The sequence below is a fragment of the Lissotriton helveticus genome, chromosome 5_1 (genome assembly GCF_964261635.1).
Source record: "Lissotriton helveticus chromosome 5_1, aLisHel1.1, whole genome shotgun sequence".
Lineage (NCBI taxonomy): Eukaryota > Metazoa > Chordata > Amphibia > Caudata > Salamandridae > Lissotriton > Lissotriton helveticus.
Window position 1 is genome coordinate 1,648,551,970 of NC_136065.1, and position 20,161 is coordinate 1,648,572,130.

The 20,161-nt window shown below is 44.7% G+C and overlaps 10 non-coding genes across 10 annotated transcripts; 7 read left to right on the forward strand and 3 right to left on the reverse strand.

The window, feature by feature from the left end:
- Window positions 1-489: 489 nt before the first annotated feature.
- TRNAI-UAU (transfer RNA isoleucine (anticodon UAU)) lies at window positions 490-584 on the reverse strand. The gene is made up of 2 exons: window positions 547-584; window positions 490-525 (listed from the first exon to the last, which is right to left on the reverse strand). It is a non-coding gene; the product is annotated as a tRNA-Ile (tRNA).
- A 292-nt stretch (window positions 585-876) lies between these two features.
- Window positions 877-958, forward strand: TRNAS-GCU (transfer RNA serine (anticodon GCU)). Its single transcript has one exon. It is a non-coding gene; the product is annotated as a tRNA-Ser (tRNA).
- A 1,160-nt stretch (window positions 959-2,118) lies between these two features.
- On the forward strand, window positions 2,119-2,190 carry TRNAT-UGU (transfer RNA threonine (anticodon UGU)). The gene has a single exon. It is a non-coding gene; the product is annotated as a tRNA-Thr (tRNA).
- Window positions 2,191-3,334: 1,144 nt separating this feature from the next.
- TRNAI-UAU (transfer RNA isoleucine (anticodon UAU)) lies at window positions 3,335-3,429 on the reverse strand. Its single transcript has 2 exons — window positions 3,392-3,429; window positions 3,335-3,370 (listed from the first exon to the last, which is right to left on the reverse strand). It is a non-coding gene; the product is annotated as a tRNA-Ile (tRNA).
- Window positions 3,430-3,721: 292 nt separating this feature from the next.
- Window positions 3,722-3,803, forward strand: TRNAS-GCU (transfer RNA serine (anticodon GCU)). Its single transcript has one exon. It is a non-coding gene; the product is annotated as a tRNA-Ser (tRNA).
- Window positions 3,804-4,959: 1,156 nt separating this feature from the next.
- On the forward strand, window positions 4,960-5,031 carry TRNAT-UGU (transfer RNA threonine (anticodon UGU)). The gene has a single exon. It is a non-coding gene; the product is annotated as a tRNA-Thr (tRNA).
- Window positions 5,032-6,562: 1,531 nt separating this feature from the next.
- TRNAS-GCU (transfer RNA serine (anticodon GCU)) lies at window positions 6,563-6,644 on the forward strand. The gene has a single exon. It is a non-coding gene; the product is annotated as a tRNA-Ser (tRNA).
- A 1,156-nt stretch (window positions 6,645-7,800) lies between these two features.
- TRNAT-UGU (transfer RNA threonine (anticodon UGU)) lies at window positions 7,801-7,872 on the forward strand. Its single transcript has one exon. It is a non-coding gene; the product is annotated as a tRNA-Thr (tRNA).
- A 1,158-nt stretch (window positions 7,873-9,030) lies between these two features.
- Window positions 9,031-9,125, reverse strand: TRNAI-UAU (transfer RNA isoleucine (anticodon UAU)). The gene is made up of 2 exons: window positions 9,088-9,125; window positions 9,031-9,066 (listed from the first exon to the last, which is right to left on the reverse strand). It is a non-coding gene; the product is annotated as a tRNA-Ile (tRNA).
- A 292-nt stretch (window positions 9,126-9,417) lies between these two features.
- On the forward strand, window positions 9,418-9,499 carry TRNAS-GCU (transfer RNA serine (anticodon GCU)). The gene has a single exon. It is a non-coding gene; the product is annotated as a tRNA-Ser (tRNA).
- The last annotated feature ends 10,662 nt before the right edge of the window (window positions 9,500-20,161 follow it).

Sequence of the window (20,161 nt, forward strand, 5' to 3'; positions counted from 1 at the left end):
AAGTTAACTTTGAGCATGAATTGTTTTTTTAAACTGCAAAGAATAAAAAAAATCAATGTGGGATTGGAGGCACAATCTGAGCAGAAAGCACCATAAGCTGCTATGGTGCAACTCTTATGTTGACTAGAAACATTAATATGATGACGCTCTTCTTTTGATATGTCTTTCAGTTAAATTTTATTGTAAGTAGCTGATACAGCACTGTTTGCAGCTCCTCAGTATATGGTTATCCCGTGACAACAATGTTTTCATCATATTTATTATTCTACAAATGTATTTTTAAATGCACTGATGTGGTGTTTGCATGCTATGCAAGACGGCACATCATTGAATGTTTATAAGGAGCATCAAATAGGATTGTGATATTTGCACCTGGAAGAGTCGGACACGCAGATCCTGAAAAGAAGTAAAAACTCTCTAGCAAGGGCCGTCTTTCCCCTGAGTTTAATCTTTACTTTTAGTGAAATGGTTTATGAAAAACCAGTAAGCTGCTCCAGGTGAGGCTCGAACTCACAACCTCGGCATGCCTCAATGCAAGTACTGCTGTATAAGTACCGCGCGGTAACCGATTGCGCCACTGGCGCTCACTGTGCTCATACCTCCCCAGTTGAGCCATCTAGAGCTGACCAAGTAGATACTGGCACTGCTCCCTTATTCACTGTGCAAGATCGACTCACATGCTAGCATGTTATCATGACTATTAAAAACTACAGTCCTAATGGAACAGATTTGATAATTCTGCTATATCATGTGCTCTGTCTATTGAACACCACATATATTTGCCAGTTCTGACACAGTCTAGGAGAAACTTATGATTATTTGTAATTAGCACATCGTAAGAATTTCCTAAAAAATGAAACATAGTCATCTAAGGCAGACGAGGTGGCCGAGTGGTTAAGGCGATGGACTGCTAATCCATTGTGCTCTGCACGCGTGGGTTCGAATCCCACCTTCGTCGGAACGCCATCAGACACTCTTTTGAAGGTGGGCATGTCTCGTAGTACAATTACACTCTCTTTCAAGACACAGCCATAATCCACTAGAAGGGCCCAACTGACTATTCCATTTTGGCAATTATGTCAAATTAAGGGAAGTGTTTTTTGCTTAATTGAAATTAGATCTTTCATGAAGTGTCCAGAGGATTGCCTTTCCCTCACTCCTGGCCTTCTAACTAACCCTGGTCGTAGTGGGCGTAGTGGGGCTCCGTGGAGCTACGCGGAGTGGGCGAGAAGCTACGCCCACTCCCGCACTCCGCGTAGCCCCACTACGCACCTCCCTCCCGCTCTCCCCTACATACATTATTTAAGCAACTACCCTTAATAAAACAATTTTAAAGCACTTACCGTGTCCGGGGCTCGTCCGGGGCTCCCTCTTGGAATAGCGTCGTCCTGGATACCAATGCGCATGCTCGGGCGGCCGCGCATGCGCATTTCTCCCGAGAAATGCGCATGCGCGGGAGGCCGCGCATGCGCATTGGTATCCAGGAAGGGACGCTATTCCAAGAGGGAGCCCCGGAAGAGCCCCGGACATGGTAAGTGCTTTAAAAATTGTTTTATTAAGGTTAGTTGCTTAAATAATGTGTGTAGGGGAGGGCGGGAGGGAGGCGGGTGGCGGCCGAATCGGCTACGCACACGGAGTGGGCGTAGTGTTGCCTGCTACGCTGTCTACGCAAAATGCGTAGAAGGCAACACTACGCCTACTCCGTGGGCGTAGCCAATTCGGACGCCCTGGGTTACTTCTAACCAGTTTGGATAGATAGACTGATAAGAAAGCAGCTCTTACTCCTAAAGTTTCAGCCATCTCAAGTGTATGACTGTTGACATATGTCTGCCCCACAGAGACAGATCACTTCTAATAAGTGAGTTCTCTATCTGTCACTGATTGTGGACATACTAACTAGAGCTATCAGTATGGTCATAAATGTGAATACTCTTATGTTCTCAAATCAAAATGGAGTTTTTCCTACTTCCAAGAAAAGTGTCTTATCCATGCTCTTCAATTTGTGCACGCATGTAGACATTCAAATGCAACTGCATTTCCATACAGAGTCTCAAAATCATAGATATCTTCATACCGCAGTAAGAATACATGAAGCGATTTACATACTGCAGGCAGGCTGGCCTTGTAGCTCAGTGGCAGAGCACTGGTCTTGTAAACCAGGGGTCATGAGTTCAAGCCTCATCAGGGCCTTTTTATATGTGAGTTTCTGTATGTTGTTTCCAAGTCATTCTTTCTAGGAGTCACACCTTGTCTTAAGTTTGCTTATTGACAAGCTTCCCTTTCCTGCTTTCATCGTATCAAGAAGACTTCATGAAAACCATTGTACCATAAACTATCGCCTCACCCCTTCCGATCGCCTGACAAACGCCATTCTCACCCTGCCGGGCAAAGCCAAATAAGCCATGCATATTTGAAGTTCCTTTGAAAGTCAGAGCGAGGACTATGACCTCTGTTCCGACTGAGTCTGCATCCACAGAAAGGATGAAATAAGGATCTAGAAATTTCACCAAGGAGATGTGAACTTCATCCCCCTTAAAATACTTTTCCTCCCAGAAGCCCCGGCTCTTAGTCAAATGAGGTTAATCTTCAAAACCCCACCCCCACTAACCATAAATATCCGACTCTCCTGCTGTCCATTCAAATGATACAAGGTATCTCGTACATAGAGAGAATGTGAGAAAAAGCAGAATCGCTTCATAGATTTGGTGACCTTGGATGGGTGGGCTGGATAAAGAAGTGAACCTGATTTCGGGAAAAGGAGTATCGTGATGGGGATGAGGAAAAGAGAACATGGACCACATTCACAAGTTAGAGAAATAAATATATTAGGTTGAATGGTTTTAAAAAGTTAACTTTGAGCATGAATTGTTTTTTTAAACTGCAAAGAATAAAAAAAATCAATGTGGGATTGGAGGCACAATCTGAGCAGAAAGCACCATAAGCTGCTATGGTGCAACTCTTATGTTGACTAGAAACATTAATATGATGACGCTCTTCTTTTGATATGTCTTTCATTTACATGTTATTGTTAGTAGCTGATACAGCACTGTTTGCAGCTCCTCAGTATATGGTTATCCCGTGACAACAATGTTTTCATCATATTTATTATTCTACAAATGTATTTTTAAATGCACTGATGTGGTGTTTGCATGCTATGCAAGACGGCACATCATGGAATGTTTATAAGGAGCATCGAATAGGATTGTGATATTTGCACCTGGAAGAGTCGGACACGCAGATCCTGAAAAGAAGTAAAAACTCTCTAGCAAGGGCCGTCTTTCCCCTGAGTTTAATCTTTACTTTTAGTGAAATGGTTTATGAAAAACCAGTAAGCTGCTCCAGGTGAGGCTCGAACTCACAACCTCAGCATGCCTCAATGCAAGTACTGCTGTATAAGTACCGCGCGCTAACCGATTGCGCCACTGGATCTCACTGTTCTCATATCTCCCCAGTTGAGCCATCTAGAGCTGACCAAGGGGATACTGGCACTGCTCCCATATTCACTGTGCAAGATCGACTCACATGCTAGCATGTTATCATGACTATTAAAAACTACAGTCCTAATGGAACAGATTTGATAATTCTGCTATATCATGTGCTCTGTCTATTGAACACCACATATATTTGCCAGTTCTGACACAGTCTAGGAGAAACTTATGATTATTTGTAATTAGCACATCGTAAGAATTTCCTAAAAAATGAAACATAGTCACCTAAGGCAGACGAGGTGGCCGAGTGGTTAAGGCGATGGACTGCTAATCCATTGTGCTCTGCACGCATGGGTTTGAATCCCACCTTCGTCGGAACGCCATCAGACACTCTTTTGAAGGTGGGCATGTCTCGTAGTACAATTACACTCTCTTTCAAGACACAGCCATAATCCACTAGAAGGGCCCAACTGACTATTCCATTTTGGCAATTATGTCAAATTAAGGGGTTTTGTGCTTAATTGAAATTAGATCTTTCATGAAGTGTCCAGAGGATTGCCTTTCCTTCACTCCTGGCCTTCTAACTAACCCTGGTCGTAGTGGGCGTAGTGGGGCTCCGCGGAGCTACGCGGAGTGGGCGAGAAGCTACGCCCACTCCCGCACTCCGCGTAGCCCCACTACGCACCTCCCTCCCGCTCTCCCCTACATACATTATTTAATCAACTACCCTTAATAAAACAATGTTAAAGCACTTACCGTGTCCGGGGCTCATCCGGGGCTCCCTCTTGGAATAGCGTCGTCCTGGATACCAATGCGCATGCGCGGGCGGCCGCGCATGCGCATTTCTCCCGAGAAATGCGCATGCGCGGGAGGCCGCGCATGCGCATTGGTATCCAGGAAGGGACGCTATTCCAAGAGGGAGCCCCGGAAGAGCCCCGGACATGGTAAGTGCTTTAAAAATTGTTTTATTAAGGTTAGTTGCTTAAATAATGTATGTAGGGGAGGGCGGGAGGGAGGCGGGTGGCGGCCGAATCGGCTACGCACACGGAGTGGGCGTAGTGTTGCCGGCTACGCTGTCTACGCAAAATGCGTAGAAGGCAACACTACGCCTACTCCGTGGGCGTAGCCGATTCGGACGCCCAGGGTTACTTCTAACCAGTTTGGATAGATAGACTGATAAGAAAGCAGCTCTTACTCCTAAAGTTTCAGCCATCTCAAGTGTATGACTGTTGACATATGTCTGCCCCACAGAGACAGATCACTTCTAATAAGTGAGTTCTCTATCTGTCACTGATTGTGGACATACTAACTAGAGCTATCAGTATGGTCATAAATGTGAATACTCTTATGTTCTCAAATCAAAATGGAGTTTTTCCTACTTCCAAGAAAAGTGTCTTAAGCATGCTCTTCAATTTGTGCACGCATGTAGACATTCAAATGCAACTGCATTTCCATACAGAGTCTCAAAATCATAGATATCTTCATACCGCAGTAAGAATACATGAAGCGATTTACATACTGCAGGCAGGCTGGCCTTGTAGCTCAGTGGCAGAGCACTGGACTTGTAAACCAGGGGTCATGAGTTCAAGCCTCATCAGGGCCTTTTTATATGTGAGTTTCTGTATGTTGTTTCCAAGTCATTCTTTCTAGGAGTCACACCTTGTCTTAAGTTTGCTTATTGACAAGCTTCCCTTTCCTGCTTTCATCGTATCAAGAAGACTTCATGAAAACCATTGAACCATAAACTATCGCCTCACCCCTTCCGATCGCCTGACAAACGCCATTCTCACCCTGCCGGGCAAAGCCAAATAAGCCATGCATATTTGAAGTTCCTTTGAAAGTCAGAGCGAGGACTATGACCTCTGTTCCGACTGAGTCTGCATCCACAGAAAGGATGAAATAAGGATCTAGAAATTTCACCAAGGAGATGTGAACTTCATCCCCCTTAAAATACTTTTCCTCCCAGATGCCCCGGCTCTTAGTCAAATGAGGTTAATCTTCAAAACCCCACCCCCACTAACCATAAATATCCGACTCTCCTGCTGTCCATTCAAATGATACAAGGTATCTTGTACATAGAGAGAATGTGAGAAAAAGCAGAATCGCTTCATAGATTTGGTGACCTTGGATGGGTGGGCTGGATAAAGAAGTGAACCTGATTTCGGGAAAAGGAGTATCGTGATGGGGATGAGGAAAAGAGAACATGGACCACATTCACAAGTTAGAGAAATAAATATATTAGGTTGAATGGTTTTAAAAAGGTAACTTTGAGCATGAATTGTTTTTTTAAACTGCAAAGAATAAAAAAAATCAATGTGGGATTGGAGGCACAATCTGAGCAGAAAGCACCATAAGCTGCTATGGTGCAACTCTTATGTTGACTAGAAACATTAATATGATGACGCTCTTCTTTTGATATGTCTTTCATTTACATTTTATTGTTAGTAGCTGATACAGCACTGTTTGCAGCTCCTCAGTATATGGTTATCCCGTGACAACAATGTTTTCATCATATTTATTATTCTACAAATGTATTTTTAAATGCACTGATGTGGTGTTTGCATGCTATGCAAGACGGCACATCATGGAATGTTTATAAGGAGCATCGAATAGGATTGTGATATTTGCACCTAGAAGAGTCGGACACGCAGATCCTGAAAAGAAGTAAAAACTCTCTAGCAAGGGCCGTCTTTACCCTGAGTTTAATCTTTACTTTTAGTGAAATGGTTTATGAAAAACCAGTAAGCTGCTCCAGGTGAGGCTCGAACTCACAACCTCGGCATGCCTCAATGCAAGTACTGCTGTATAAGTACCGCGCGCTAACCGATAGCGCCACTGGATCTCACTGTTCTCATATCTCCCCAGTTGAGCCATCTAGAGCTGACCAAGGGGATACTGGCACTGCTCCCTTATTCACTGTGCAAGATCGACTCACATGCTAGCATGTTATCATGACTATTAAAAACTACAGTCCTAATGGAACAGATTTGATAATTCTGCTATATCATGTGCTCTGTCTATTGAACACCACATATATTTGCCAGTTCTGACACAGTCTAGGAGAAACTTATGATTATTTGTAATTAGCACATCGTAAGAATTTCCTAAAAAATGAAACATAGTCACCTAAGGCAGACGAGGTGGCCGAGTGGTTAAGGCGATGGACTGCTAATCCATTGTGCTCTGCACGTGTGGGTTTGAATCCCACCTTCGTCGGAACGCCATCAGACACTCTTTTGAAGGTGGGCATGTCTCGTAGTACAATTACACTCTCTTTCAAGACACAGCCATAATCCACTAGAAGGGCCCAACTGACTATTCCATTTTGGCAATTATGTCAAATTAAGGGGTTTTGTGCTTAATTGAAATTAGATCTTTCATGAAGTGTCCAGAGGATTGCCTTTCCCTCACTCCTGGCCTTCTAACTAACCCTGGTCGTAGTGGGCGTAGTGGGGCTCCGCGGAGCTACGCGGAGTGGGCGAGAAGCTACGCCCACTCCCGCACTCCGCGTAGCCCCACTACGCACCTCCCTCCCGCTCTCCCCTACATACATTATTTAAGCAACTACCCTTAATAAAACAATTTTAAAGCACTTACCGTGTCCGGGGCTCGTCCGGGGCTCCCTCTTGGAATAGCGTCGTCCTGGATACCAATGCGCATGCGCGGGCGGCCGCGCATGCGCATTTCTCCCGAGAAATGCGCATGCGCGGGAGGCCGCGCATGCGCATTGGTATCCAGGAAGGGACGCTATTCCAAGAGGGAGCCCCGGAAGAGCCCCGGACATGGTAAGTGCTTTAAAAATTGTTTTATTAAGGTTAGTTGCTTAAATAATGTATGTAGGGGAGGGCGGGAGGGAGGCGGGTGGCGGCCGAATCGGCTACGCACACGGAGTGGGCGTAGTGTTGCCGGCTACGCTGTCTACGCAAAATGCGTAGAAGGCAACACTACGCCTACTCCGTGGGCGTAGCCGATTCGGACGCCCAGGGTTACTTCTAACCAGTTTGGATAGATAGACTGATAAGAAAGCAGCTCTTACTCCTAAAGTTTCAGCCATCTCAAGTGTATGACTGTTGACATATGTCTGCCCCACAGAGACAGATCACTTCTAATAAGTGAGTTCTCTATCTGTCACTGATTGTGGACATACTAACTAGAGCTATCAGTATGGTCATAAATGTGAATACTCTTATGTTCTCAAATCAAAATGGAGTTTTTCCTACTTCCAAGAAAAGTGTCTTAAGCATGCTCTTCAATTTGTGCACGCATGTAGACATTCAAATGCAACTGCATTTCCATACAGAGTCTCAAAATCATAGATATCTTCATACCGCAGTAAGAATACATGAAGCGATTTACATACTACAGGCAGGCTGGCCTTGTAGCTCAGTGGCAGAGTACTGGTCTTGTAAACCAGGGGTCATGAGTTCAAGCCTCATCAGGGCCTTTTTATATGTGAGTTTCTGTATGTTGTTTCCAAGTCATTCTTTCTAGGAGTCACACCTTGTCTTAAGTTTGCTTATTGACAAGCTTCCCTTTCCTGCTTTCATCGTATCAAGAAGACTTCATGAAAACCATTGAACCATAAACTATCGCCTCACCCCTTCCGATCGCCTGACAAACGCCATTCTCACCCCGCCGGGCAAGCCCTGCCGGGCAAAGCCAAATAAGCCATGCATATTTGAAGTTCCTTTGAAAGTCAGAGCGAGGACTATGACCTCTGTTCCGACTGAGTCTGCATCCACAGAAAGGATGAAATAAGGATCTAGAAATTTCACCAAGGAGATGTGAACTTCATCCCCCTTAAAATACTTTTCCTCCCAGATGCCCCGGCTCTTAGTCAAATGAGGTTAATCTTCAAAACCCCACCCCCACTAACCATAAATATCCGACTCTCCTGCTGTCCATTCAAATGATACAAGGTATCTTGTACATAGAGAGAATGTGAGAAAAAGCAGAATCGCTTCATAGATTTGGTGACCTTGGATGGGTGGGCTGGATAAAGAAGTGAACCTGATTTCGGGAAAAGGAGTATCGTGATGGGGATGAGGAAAAGAGAACATGGACCACATTCACAAGTTAGAGAAATAAATATATTAGGTTGAATGGTTTTAAAAAGGTAACTTTGAGCATGAATTGTTTTTTTAAACTGCAAAGAATAAAAAAAATCAATGTGGGATTGGAGGCACAATCTGAGCAGAAAGCACCATAAGCTGCTATGGTGCAACTCTTATGTTGACTAGAAACATTAATATGATGACGCTCTTCTTTTGATATGTCTTTCATTTACATTTTATTGTTAGTAGCTGATACAGCACTGTTTGCAGCTCCTCAGTATATGGTTATCCCGTGACAACAATGTTTTCATCATATTTATTATTCTACAAATGTATTTTTAAATGCACTGATGTGGTGTTTGCATGCTATGCAAGACGGCACATCATGGAATGTTTATAAGGAGCATCGAATTGGATTGTGATATTTGCACCTAGAAGAGTCGGACACGCAGATCCTGAAAAGAAGTAAAAACTCTCTAGCAAGGGCCGTCTTTACCCTGAGTTTAATCTTTACTTTTAGTGAAATGGTTTATGAAAAACCAGTAAGCTGCTCCAGGTGAGGCTCGAACTCACAACCTCGGCATGCCTCAATGCAAGTACTGCTGTATAAGTTCCGCGCGCTAACCGATAGCGCCACTGGAGCTCACTGTTCTCATATCTCCCCAGTTGAGCCATCTAGAGCTGACCAAGGAGATACTGGCACTGCTCCCTTATTCACTGTGCAAGATCGACTCACATGCTAGCATGTTATCATGACTATTAAAAACTACAGTCCTAATGGAACAGATTTGATAATTCTGCTATATCATGTGCTCTGTCTATTGAACACCACATATATTTGCCAGTTCTGACACAGTCTAGGAGAAACTTATGATTATTTGTAATTAGCACATCGTAAGAATCTCCTAAAAATTGAAACATAGTCACCTAAGGCAGACGAGGTGGCCGAGTGGTTAAGGCGATGGACTGCTAATCCATTGTGCTCTGCACGCATGGGTTCGAATCCCACCTTCGTCGGAACGCCATCAGACACTCTTTTGAAGGTGGGCATGTCTCGTAGTACAATTACACTCTCTTTCAAGACACAGCCATAATCCACTAGAAGGGCCTAACTGACTATTCCATTTTGGCAATTATGTCAAATTAAGGGAAGTGTTTTGTGCTTAATTGAAATTAGATCTTTCATGAAGTGTCCAGAGGATTGCCTTTCCCTCACTCCTGGCCTTCTAACTAACCCTGGTCGTAGTGGGCGTAGTGGGGCTCCGCGGAGCTACGCGGAGCTACGCGGAGTGGGCGAGAAGCTACGCCCACTCCCGCACTCCGCGTAGCCCCACTACGCACCTCCCTCCCAGGGCAAAGGCTAACAGACTCTAAGACTGGTGCATGCTTTATTCTACATGTAGTGCGTGTTGAGGAATATTAAATGACCATTAATACAGTATTTCTCTTACATGGAGACGTAAAGGCTAGACGATGACTGAAACTATTGATGCGATTCAGTAGCTTAGGAATGCAGAGAAGGAGGGCTGGACTGATAACTAGAATCATAACATACTCTTGGCAGACTGGCAGACAGAGCCAGGCCGAGCCGGGCACTGTGAGGCAGGAAGTAAGTGAAGGGTCAGGGATGCAGGTGGGGGCTGTATCGCTCCTCAGCGAGGGTTCAGGAGACAGGAGCTGAATCTGGTGTCCAGGCCCTTTTGAGGCCTAGAAACGGGGACTTTTACTGAATTAACGTGCACACTGTGAAACGTGGCAACATAACTTTACATAGGCCTAATACTCGTAGCTTTCACGAGAACTGGAAACTGGCATACTAGAGTTGGACACGACTAGAATTGCGTCTTTAATCGATCATAAGGGAATACATATGCATATTAATCACGCACATATAACATAAGATGGGGAACACGTAGGGACACAGAACATGGCAAAATTTACTTTTCCACATTCCCTCCTTGTCACTACGTTTCCATCAGGAAACATCAATATTCATGATACCATCTATCATTTCATACAGTATCATTTGCTCATCTCGAATTGTCTTGGAACGGGACTTAGGACGGGGACTTGGAATACAGGATGTAGCACAAATGCCGCAAATCGCAGGGCCACATTGTAAACAGAGACAGCAACTGAAAATGATCATTACTGCTATACCTAGGAATGACAATACTTTCCATCCCCAGGCAGAAATTATACTCCAGAGCCAACCGGACCAAGTCCAGGTGCCTGGATTCTGGTGTAACTGATGGGCAATTTTATGAAGTCTGGTTATAGCTGAATAAACAGACGGCGCGTTATTAGGAATGAAAATGCAGCAACTAGATCCGATGACTCTACATGCTCCTCCTCTATCGGCCAGTATGACGTCAAGAACGAGACGATTTTGGAGCACGACAAATCTCATAGCAGATTGCTCTTCGGTTAAGTTACCTAGAGCAGAAGTAGTCTCATTCACTACTGCTTCAAGGGTTCTGGTTAACCTACGGATTAGCTTACTATTCTGGACAGGGCCTATAAAGAAGAAGAATCCTTTATTGAAATCTTGATACTGTTCTAGAGCAGTTTCAGTTTGATCGACAATCGGGGACTCGATCTCCCTTCTATGTCTAATGTGTACTAGATGTGTGTTTCTATGATAATCGGATGGGGCTAGAAAAACTGGTGGCAGTAGGAAGGCAATGTAACAGGTTCCATCCCAATCGAGGGGCAGACGAACATATGCGGTCTGACCACAAACAAAATATGAATGACGTGAGGCTTTGAAAATAGATTTCCCACTGTCACTATACTTGACAATAGTAGTACAATCACTATGTCCTACATGTGCGGAACCATTCTTTCGGACACATAATTCGCCTTTGACTGGTAGTACTGAAATAGCAGGTAAGTCTGGAGTTGTATCAGACTGAACATTCAGGACCATAAAATTCGAAGAATAATTACCTAAATTATAAACTTCATTTTCTAGATCTAACCCGGTTCTATGGGTGAGACCTTGCTTGTCTGGAAAACATGTACTATTCAGAAGGGACATATCAGTTGAGGATGACGTTAACGTGGACCATGCTCCACACGAACCATTATGTGAAAACGGATAAGGAAAGAGTGGCAGAACTCCCTTCGGTGTCTGGAAAGGGGGGAGTCGACCACACACCCAACAATTAGTGGCATTGCTGGTCTGGTGTGAATAGTGCAGCATTCTGATAAACGTGTTATTTCTCATAGCAAGACGATAGGATAGCTCGTGAGGAGGCAGATCACTAAATGTGTGCTCTACTGTAGCATTAGAAGACTTATTTACATGAGAAATTGAAAAACATAAATGCAATGCATAACTTGTGCAGGTAACCATCAAACTCAAAAACATAAGAAAACATAGAATAACGATACATCTGATAGAGTTTTGACTAACTCTCTCACTATGGGGGTCTATCTCATACATGTCAGAAACCTGTCTAACCTCTTCACCCGAGGGGGACTTAGACAATTAAACTGGCTGACTTATTTTACTAGACCGGAGCTTCTGTTTATACTCCTGATGCGGAGTTTCCTCTAACAGGGGAGGTTTGGAATCAAAGTTTGTAGCGGGACAGTCCTTGAGAATAGGGCAGTTTTTAAAGTTCTGGCAGTCCTTAGAAATGGAACAGTCCAATGTTTTTATGCGACATCCATGGAATTTCTTGACGTGAGACAGGTGCACCCAGCCCTTGCGGCCTTCCAGCTTCACGGCCGTGCGGGTGGTCAGAAGGACAAGTTGAGGCTGTCTCCAGCGGGGCTCCAGCGGACTTGAACGATCAAAATTCCGGACAAGAACCAGATTTCCTGGAATGATTTCATGCGGTTTCACCTCGGTATTGTCTGGAAATGCGGCGGCAACCTGTGAACGACAAGAGTGTAGGGCAGACATCAAGGAAGCTAGGTAATCTGTCAGCATATTACTGGAAACATCTGTAATACTTCGGGGTCTAGGTGTACCCCACATGTTCGGGGGGCGGCCGAATACGACCTCATAAGGGGACAGACCTGATCTGGAATGTGCGACCATGCGCATATAGAATAGGGCGACTGGCAGAGCTACTAGCCAGTCTACACCTTTCTCTTTACAGACTTTGGCGATGCGGATTTTTAGAGTCTGATTATGTCTCTCTACGAGACCTGCTGCTTCAGGATGGCGTACACAATGAAACTTCCACTGGTACCCTAACAAAAGGGAAACATGCTTCATGAGTTCAGAGGAGAATGGCTGGCCGTTATCAGAATACACGACCCTAGGGAGTCCATAACGGGGGAAGAATTCACGAACCAACTGCTTGGCAGTGGTCGCTGCTGTGTAATCTGGAACTGGATATGCTTCTGTCCACCTGGACAAAGCGCATACAACTACAAGGACATACTTGAAACCTCGACATCGCTCCATCTGAATATAATCCATCTGGAGGACCTCAAAAGGGTGGTCAGGAGGCTGGAATCCCCCTTGTTCCACCGGGACACTTTTACCTGGATTGAACTGACAACATATCATACAGGTACGGACTTTCTGCTTGGCTGCAGCTCGTAAATGCTTGTTGAACCAAATGTTCTGGATACTGTCTAACATGGCTTTTTTCTCCTAAATGTGCAGGACTATGTGCGGTATTAATAATGACTTGAACCATTGAGTCGGGGAGAAACCATGTGGCTTTTCCCTTCGTCAACCATCCCTGATCTGTCTGGACCCCTCCTTGTTCGGACCATTTCTTGATTTCATCGGGAGTAGCATGTGACTGGATATCTATGACATCTTGAGTGGGGTCCTTAACTGTCATACATGTAGTCGGATCTGGAGTGTGTGTCAGTGTCATGTTAACTGGAATGTCTGGAGTCTGGGCTGTAAGCTTGGCTGTTCGGTCTGCTAGATCGTTACCTTGGGAAATGATGTCAGTGACTTTCGTATGTGCTTTGCACTTCATAATAGCGATAGCTGTCGGTAAATGTATTGCATCTAACAGAGCTTGAATGAGGAGACCATGCTGAATCTTGGTTCCATGAGAAGTCATAAAACCTCTTTCTTGCCAGAGCACTCCAAAGTCGTGTACGACTCCGAATGCATAACGTGAATCTGTGTAAATATTAACTTTCAGGTTCTTGGCACGTATGCAGGCTTGGGTCAGAGCGACTAGCTCTGCTGCTTGAGCGGACAGAGTATCAATACGGTGTGTCTCTATAACTTCAGTGTCAGTAGTCACTGCATACGCGGCTACTAGTTCTCCTGTACTTGTTCTCATACATGAACCATCCACATAAAGTGTCAGGTCGGGATCTGGTAATGGAATATCTGTCAGGTCTTGTCTTGGCTTCGTCATGGTGTTAACTACTTCCACACAGTCATGTGTGGCAGGGTTGGAAGTAACTGACGGTAACAGTGTAGCAGGATTTAGAACGTTGCAGCGTCTGATTTCTACGTGTGGCTGGAACAGTGTCAATTCATAACCTGTTAAACGTGCAATAGTCAAGTGCTGGGTCTGTGTTCGGTTTAAAAGAACTTCCACGGAGTGTGGAACTTGTACTGTCAGGGAATGCCCTAATACTATGGAATCACTTTGTCTGATAGCTAGTGCTGTGGCTGCAACTGACTTGAGGCACGCAGGCAGAGCCTGGGCCACTGGATCTAGTGTGCTTGAAAAATAAGCACAGGGCTTGTATTGTCCTGCTTGATCTTGTGTGAGAACAGATAATGCTGTACCTTCACATTCTGTGACAAAAAGTGTAAAAGGCCTACTGTAGTTCGGTGTTGCTAGAACAGGAGCTTGACATAAGGCTTTCTTTAATTCATTAAAAGCAAGTGTATGTTCAGATGTCCAAGGGAGGACAGTTGATACGGCTGCCTCCTGTGTCGTTAACTGTATCAGTGGCTTGGCTAGGAATGCATACTGAGGAATCCATTGTCGGCAATAAGAAGTGAGGCCGATAAAAGCTCGTACCTCCTTCTGGGTCTTGGGCTGAGGAAGACTCGCTATTAACTGGATACGGTCAGGTGTCAACTGCCTACCCCTCTTGGACAGTAAGTGGCCTAAATAGATCACTTGCTCGACACAGAATTGAAGCTTCGAAGGGGACACCTTGTGCCCCATCTCGGCTAAGAAATACAGAACTGTAAGTGACGCACGCTCGCAGTCACGTTCAGAACGGGCTGTGATCAGTAGATCATCAACATACTGGAGCAGGGCAGTGTCAGTTGGCATGTGAATATTGTCTAGTTGTCTTTTAAGTGCTTGACTGTAAATGCTAGGACTTTCTGTGAAACCTTGAGGAGCTCGTGTAAATTTATAGCTCCTTCCATTTAAACAGAATCCGAAAAGGAACTGGCTGTCTGGATGAATGGGAACACTGAAAAATGCGTTCTTGAGGTCTATGACTGTGAAAAACGTAGCCTCAGAATCAATGGCTGTCAATAAAGATGAAATATCTGGAACAACTGGGTACTGGGGAATGATACATTTATTAAGTTCTCGAAGGTCAATCACTAATCGATATACTGGAGGTGCATTTGGATCAGTACGTTTCATGACTGGAATGATAGGAGAATTACATACATTGGAGTCAGTTTCTACAACCACTCCTTGAGCAATGAGCTCGTCAATAATTTTGGATAAGGCTGCTACAGCCTCAGGTGGCAATCTGTACTGTCTGATTCGTGGTAACACTACACCTGGTTTCAGAGTCACACGATGGGGTGTGATTTGCATAAAACCAACATCAGTTGGACCTTGTGCCCATAGATGCTGCGGGACATTCAGTAATCTTGGATCAAAATCACGTAATACATAGTGACCCTTAAAGTCACGTAAAAACAAACGTATTCCTTCTGGAGAGCAGCAAATAACTGCACCTAATTCTTTCAGTGTCTTAATGCCTAACAAATTTTCTGGACATGACTTCGTAAGTAGTAAATCAGTAGTACGGGACAATGGACCTACTTCTAGAGTAACTGGTTTGGAAATCTCGTTAACTATTGGCTTTCCTGAAAATCCAAGGGAAACATTTCTAGAGCCTGAGAGCGGATCCCCTGGAACCTCGGCATGACTGATGGTAGTCCTACTTGCCCCTGTATCAATCAGAAACTTTCTGTCTTTCCCTAATACTTGACTGTGAACATAGGGACCCTCTTGATCTACAGGTATCTCCATGAGAGGCAAGCCTACCTCCCTCTCTAGGCTGTTTCATGAATACTGCTGGTATTCTGGATACTCGGACTGTGCATACTGGTACATCTGCTGTGTAACATGCTGTGTTGCAGCTATAGGCTGCGGTACTGTAACTGTCTGTTGTGCATTCTGTGGTGTCTGAGAAGTCTGTGAAACTTGTTCTTGTCTAGGCGGACGTGGTCTTTCTTTAGTCTTACCGGTAGCTATGTTGTGTTTCAGAACTGCACACTCGTTTATAAAATGACCTGGCTGTTTACAGTAATTGCAGGTCCCTTTAACTGGAACTGCAGGATGACTGGCTTGATTCATACCCCTCTTCTGACTGTCTTGAGGAACAGATTGTGCAACTAATACTTTCATTTTCGTGTCTTTCATACGTTTCCTTTCATGATCTTGCTCTTCTCTGATTCTATTCTGGTGATACTGGAGCATCTGAAGCATTTGGGACGGAGTATTAGCTTGCCATGTACTTTCGACTTTCAAAACTCGATTTTTAACTTGTGGACTTGAATTCTCGACTAGTTTAGTAACAAAAAGATGAGGGTATGACTCACTACTCGTCTTCAATCCACTGTTGATGATAAAACATTTCTCGAATCTAGAATAAAAATCACTAGTATCTTCGTCTGGTTTCTGTTTACAGGCTGAGATTGCATCCCAGTCTTCCTTTTTCGTGGCTAGTAACCTTGGCAAAACTTGTATTAACAGCTCGGGCAATTCTTTACGTTTGTCTCCTAGACCGGTACCTGGTACTCGTATATTATCTTCAGCTTCCAGAGCTGCCCAATCTATCTTTTTCTCTCCCACCTCCCATTCTTTTTCTTTGAGTTTTTCATATATGCCCGCAGGCAACAAGACCTTTAACATTTTAATGATATCTGGATACGTGTATTCTCCCATACGGAGCATGTCTTTTAATTCACGGTGGAACCCTGCTGGATCTTTATCGTGACAGGGAATTAACTTTTTCATCTCTAAGAGTTCCATCTTTGTAATCGGGGTGTAAACAAATACTCGTTGCATTTCACCACCCTGTGTCCTAACTGGGTGTACTTCTCGTAACGGATGCTGTCTGTCTATGTAAAACGGTTTATTTTCGGGGGGTGAGACATGAACAAAATGCGGGTTCAGAAACGTTCTATATTTGTGGCGCTGTTCTAGAATGACACTAATTAAATCGGTACCTAGACCTTTCCATCTATACTGGAGTAACTCGTTCAGAACATCATGTAACGGACCTGGATCAGAATGCTGACCCTCATACAGTGTAATGAGGTGCTGGATCATATACATACCCACCAGTCGCTGCTCGGCTGGGGGCAGTTTCAGAAACATTTGTGCCACTATTTCGTCTGGAAAAGTGGTAGAATCAGTAGCCCATCGGACTGCTGATCGGGCTAGTTCTTGTTCATGCATAGTACTGAGTTCACTATAACCGATTCGTGATTTCAGAATGTGATCGGTAGCTTGAAATACTTGTTCTAGAGAACACTGTTCTGGTGCTGGAAGAGGAACAGTTTTCTTGGAGTCTAGACGTGAATGTCGGTCGGAGAGTCTAGTTCTACCTACATACGCTATTCTGGAAGTATTCTCGTCGTCTACCTCTTCGGTAGGAGAGTCGTCTTCTTTCTCGCTTACTTGTGCTGCTTTGCGTTTGTCGTGTAACCTTATTATTTCCTTACGAATTTTCTTGTACATACTCTCTATACAACTGAGTGTCCTGTGTCTTCCCTCGGCTATATGATCACTCCATTTTGTCAGAACTCTCATTTCGGTCGGATCTTTAGTCGGATAATCTTGTTCCCTTATTAAACAATTAATTAGAAACTTTAATAGCATGAGCTGAATCTCAGCTTTCCTTTGAGACATGGCTTCGCCAATACTTTCTGGATCTGTTCCTGTACGGATGAAACGATATATTCTGTCTAGATCTTCTTTAATATTTGGTAGGGTGTCCAAATACTCGGTCACCCGTCTTTACACGTAATGAATATATAACCATACTATCATCACCTGGGACTGGGTCATAACGGCATTCGGTAAGAGCTCGCCTGATATCTGTAACGGACTGATGTTTGGGCGTACGCTGTAACGCACGTTCATGTAACTCGACTGATGTTACACGTTTGTGTGGCGGCGGGGTTCCCGGGGGTCCCCCTCCCGCGGCCCCTAAACTGGAATCGTCGACTGATGCTCTTCGTGCTGGCAGAGTGACCAGTGTAGCGGGTACTGGTACTGTAGGCTGGACCGGGGGTACCGTAACAGGTGCTGTAACAGGTGCCCCGGTGGCTGGAGGAACAGAAATTACATTATTTACAGGACCTGGCGGAGCAGGATTTGCATATTCAGGGACTGTGTCGTCCAAATAGGACGAGAGAAAAATATCAGCTGTGGTCGGTTTGTGACGTAGCTTGGTCGGAACTAATGGTGGCGGAAAATTACTGGATGCCTCCGGGGTTGCTTTTAGCAAGCCCTCGGCAAGAAGAGGGTACATACCCTTAATAAGGGCATTCCTCTGTCTGTCTGACTGTTCGGTTTTTACTCGTTCACCTCTTTCGATTAATTCCCTTTCTTGGGCTCTTTCTGAGGATTCTCTACTTAATTCTGACTTTCTGATTTCTTTTTCGGTTCTTTTATGAGATTCTTTGCGCCATAACTCGATGGCATCTTTCTGTGACTGTCTGGCTTTCTTTTTCCATAATGCTTCTTCTACTCGCATGATGCACCCGGCATCCCACGTACCTGATACGGGCCATCTATACTTTTCTTCTAATTCCTTGGTGTACTCCACCCATAACTCTAGATATAATATGGCACTTATGCCATGCTTTTGATACATAAAATGGCCTGGACTGTCCCTAGGCGGGACAGGAACTGCTTCCTCGAGCAGACATTTTCTGGTTCTTAACTGACGTAACTTGGAAAACAGAGGCATGACTATACTGAGACCTAGTCACAATACAATACACAATAAACACAATAATGACTGAGAGAAACAACTCATTCATACCACGACATTGAAAACACATTGAAATGACACTTTAAAATAGCAGTTCGGACAGAAACATTACCTGGAATACTGAGAACAGAAATACATGAATTTCTCGAGAACAGAACTTACTAGAATTACTAGATGCACTGCTGAAACAGTACGAAACATACCGGTCTCATAAAGAGACACGTCAGGACCCGCATCCACCTAGGTGGACACTTCGTGTTGGATTTGCGTACCCAAACCCACGGACCAGAGACAAATTAATTGACCCTGTCTAGATACTACCCCAGCAACGGTACTCACCGGGCAGCAAGAACGGAAGGCCTCGGACTGGACTGGACTGCTACGACGACGGACTACGAACTTCGGACTTCAGTTACGGGTGGGCCTCCGGATACCTCGGACCTTGGACTCTCGGCTTGGGCTCTGGTCGGGACTCACCGCGTTCCTCCACCGCCTCGTCTGGATGCTGGACCGCAACCTCCGTCTCCTCCGTGGGCCTGAGGGATACTTGAAGCAGAAATATCTGCACGTGCACGGTATGGTTCCGTCACGGCTGCAGAGGTTCAGGGGGCTGGCGTGGCTTCGCCGGCGCGTGGGGAAAGGGCAAGTCCCTGTTCGGGCGCCATTATGTGGTAAATAAATAATTAAATACCGGATCTATTTTTCAGGATATACAATAACAGATAGCTCAATAAATAAGAGTCAAGATTCGAGGTAGCTGGAGTTTGCAGGTTTTAATACAGCATAAAGGACAGGAACAGGACAACCTGCACGGGAATAGGATGGCAGGGCCCGGCAGCTGCCGGGGCAGGATCTGGGATGAGCGCGCTAACTTTAATAACAGCGTATAACATATATATACTAAAACAATTGCATTGCAGTAAATACAGTAGGCGTAGCAGTGGGCGGAGTTTGTAGCAGTCGCGAAAGATAAGGCAGAAAGTAGGTGTAACAAGAGGCGTGTACAGGGCGTATACATAGACATGTGATGTAAACGTAACAGAATATGTCATAAATGGGGCGGAAACATGGAGGGGGCTACCTAAGGAGCCGGGACCTCTGACCTAGTGGTGCGCGCAAGCTGGCAATGACGTGTTACTAGGGAGAACTGGGGGCTATGACTTCTGCGCTAGAAGAGGAGACTAAAGTCTGGAGAGTCAGAGCGACATGTACCTAAACACTATCTAGTATCTGATGTTTAGAGAACATGTTGATAGAATCCAAAAGTTATCAGGGCAAAGGCTAACAGACTCTAAGACTGGTGCATGCATTATTCTACATGTAGTGCGTGTTGAGGAATATTAAATGACCATTAATACAGTATTTCTCTTACATGGAGACGTAAAGGCTAGACGATGACTGAAACTATTGATGCGATTCAGTAGCTTAGGAATGCAGAGAAGGAGGGCTGGACTGATAACTAGAATCATAACATACTCTTGGCAGACTGGCAGACAGAGCCAGGCCGAGCCGGGCACTGTGAGGCAGGAA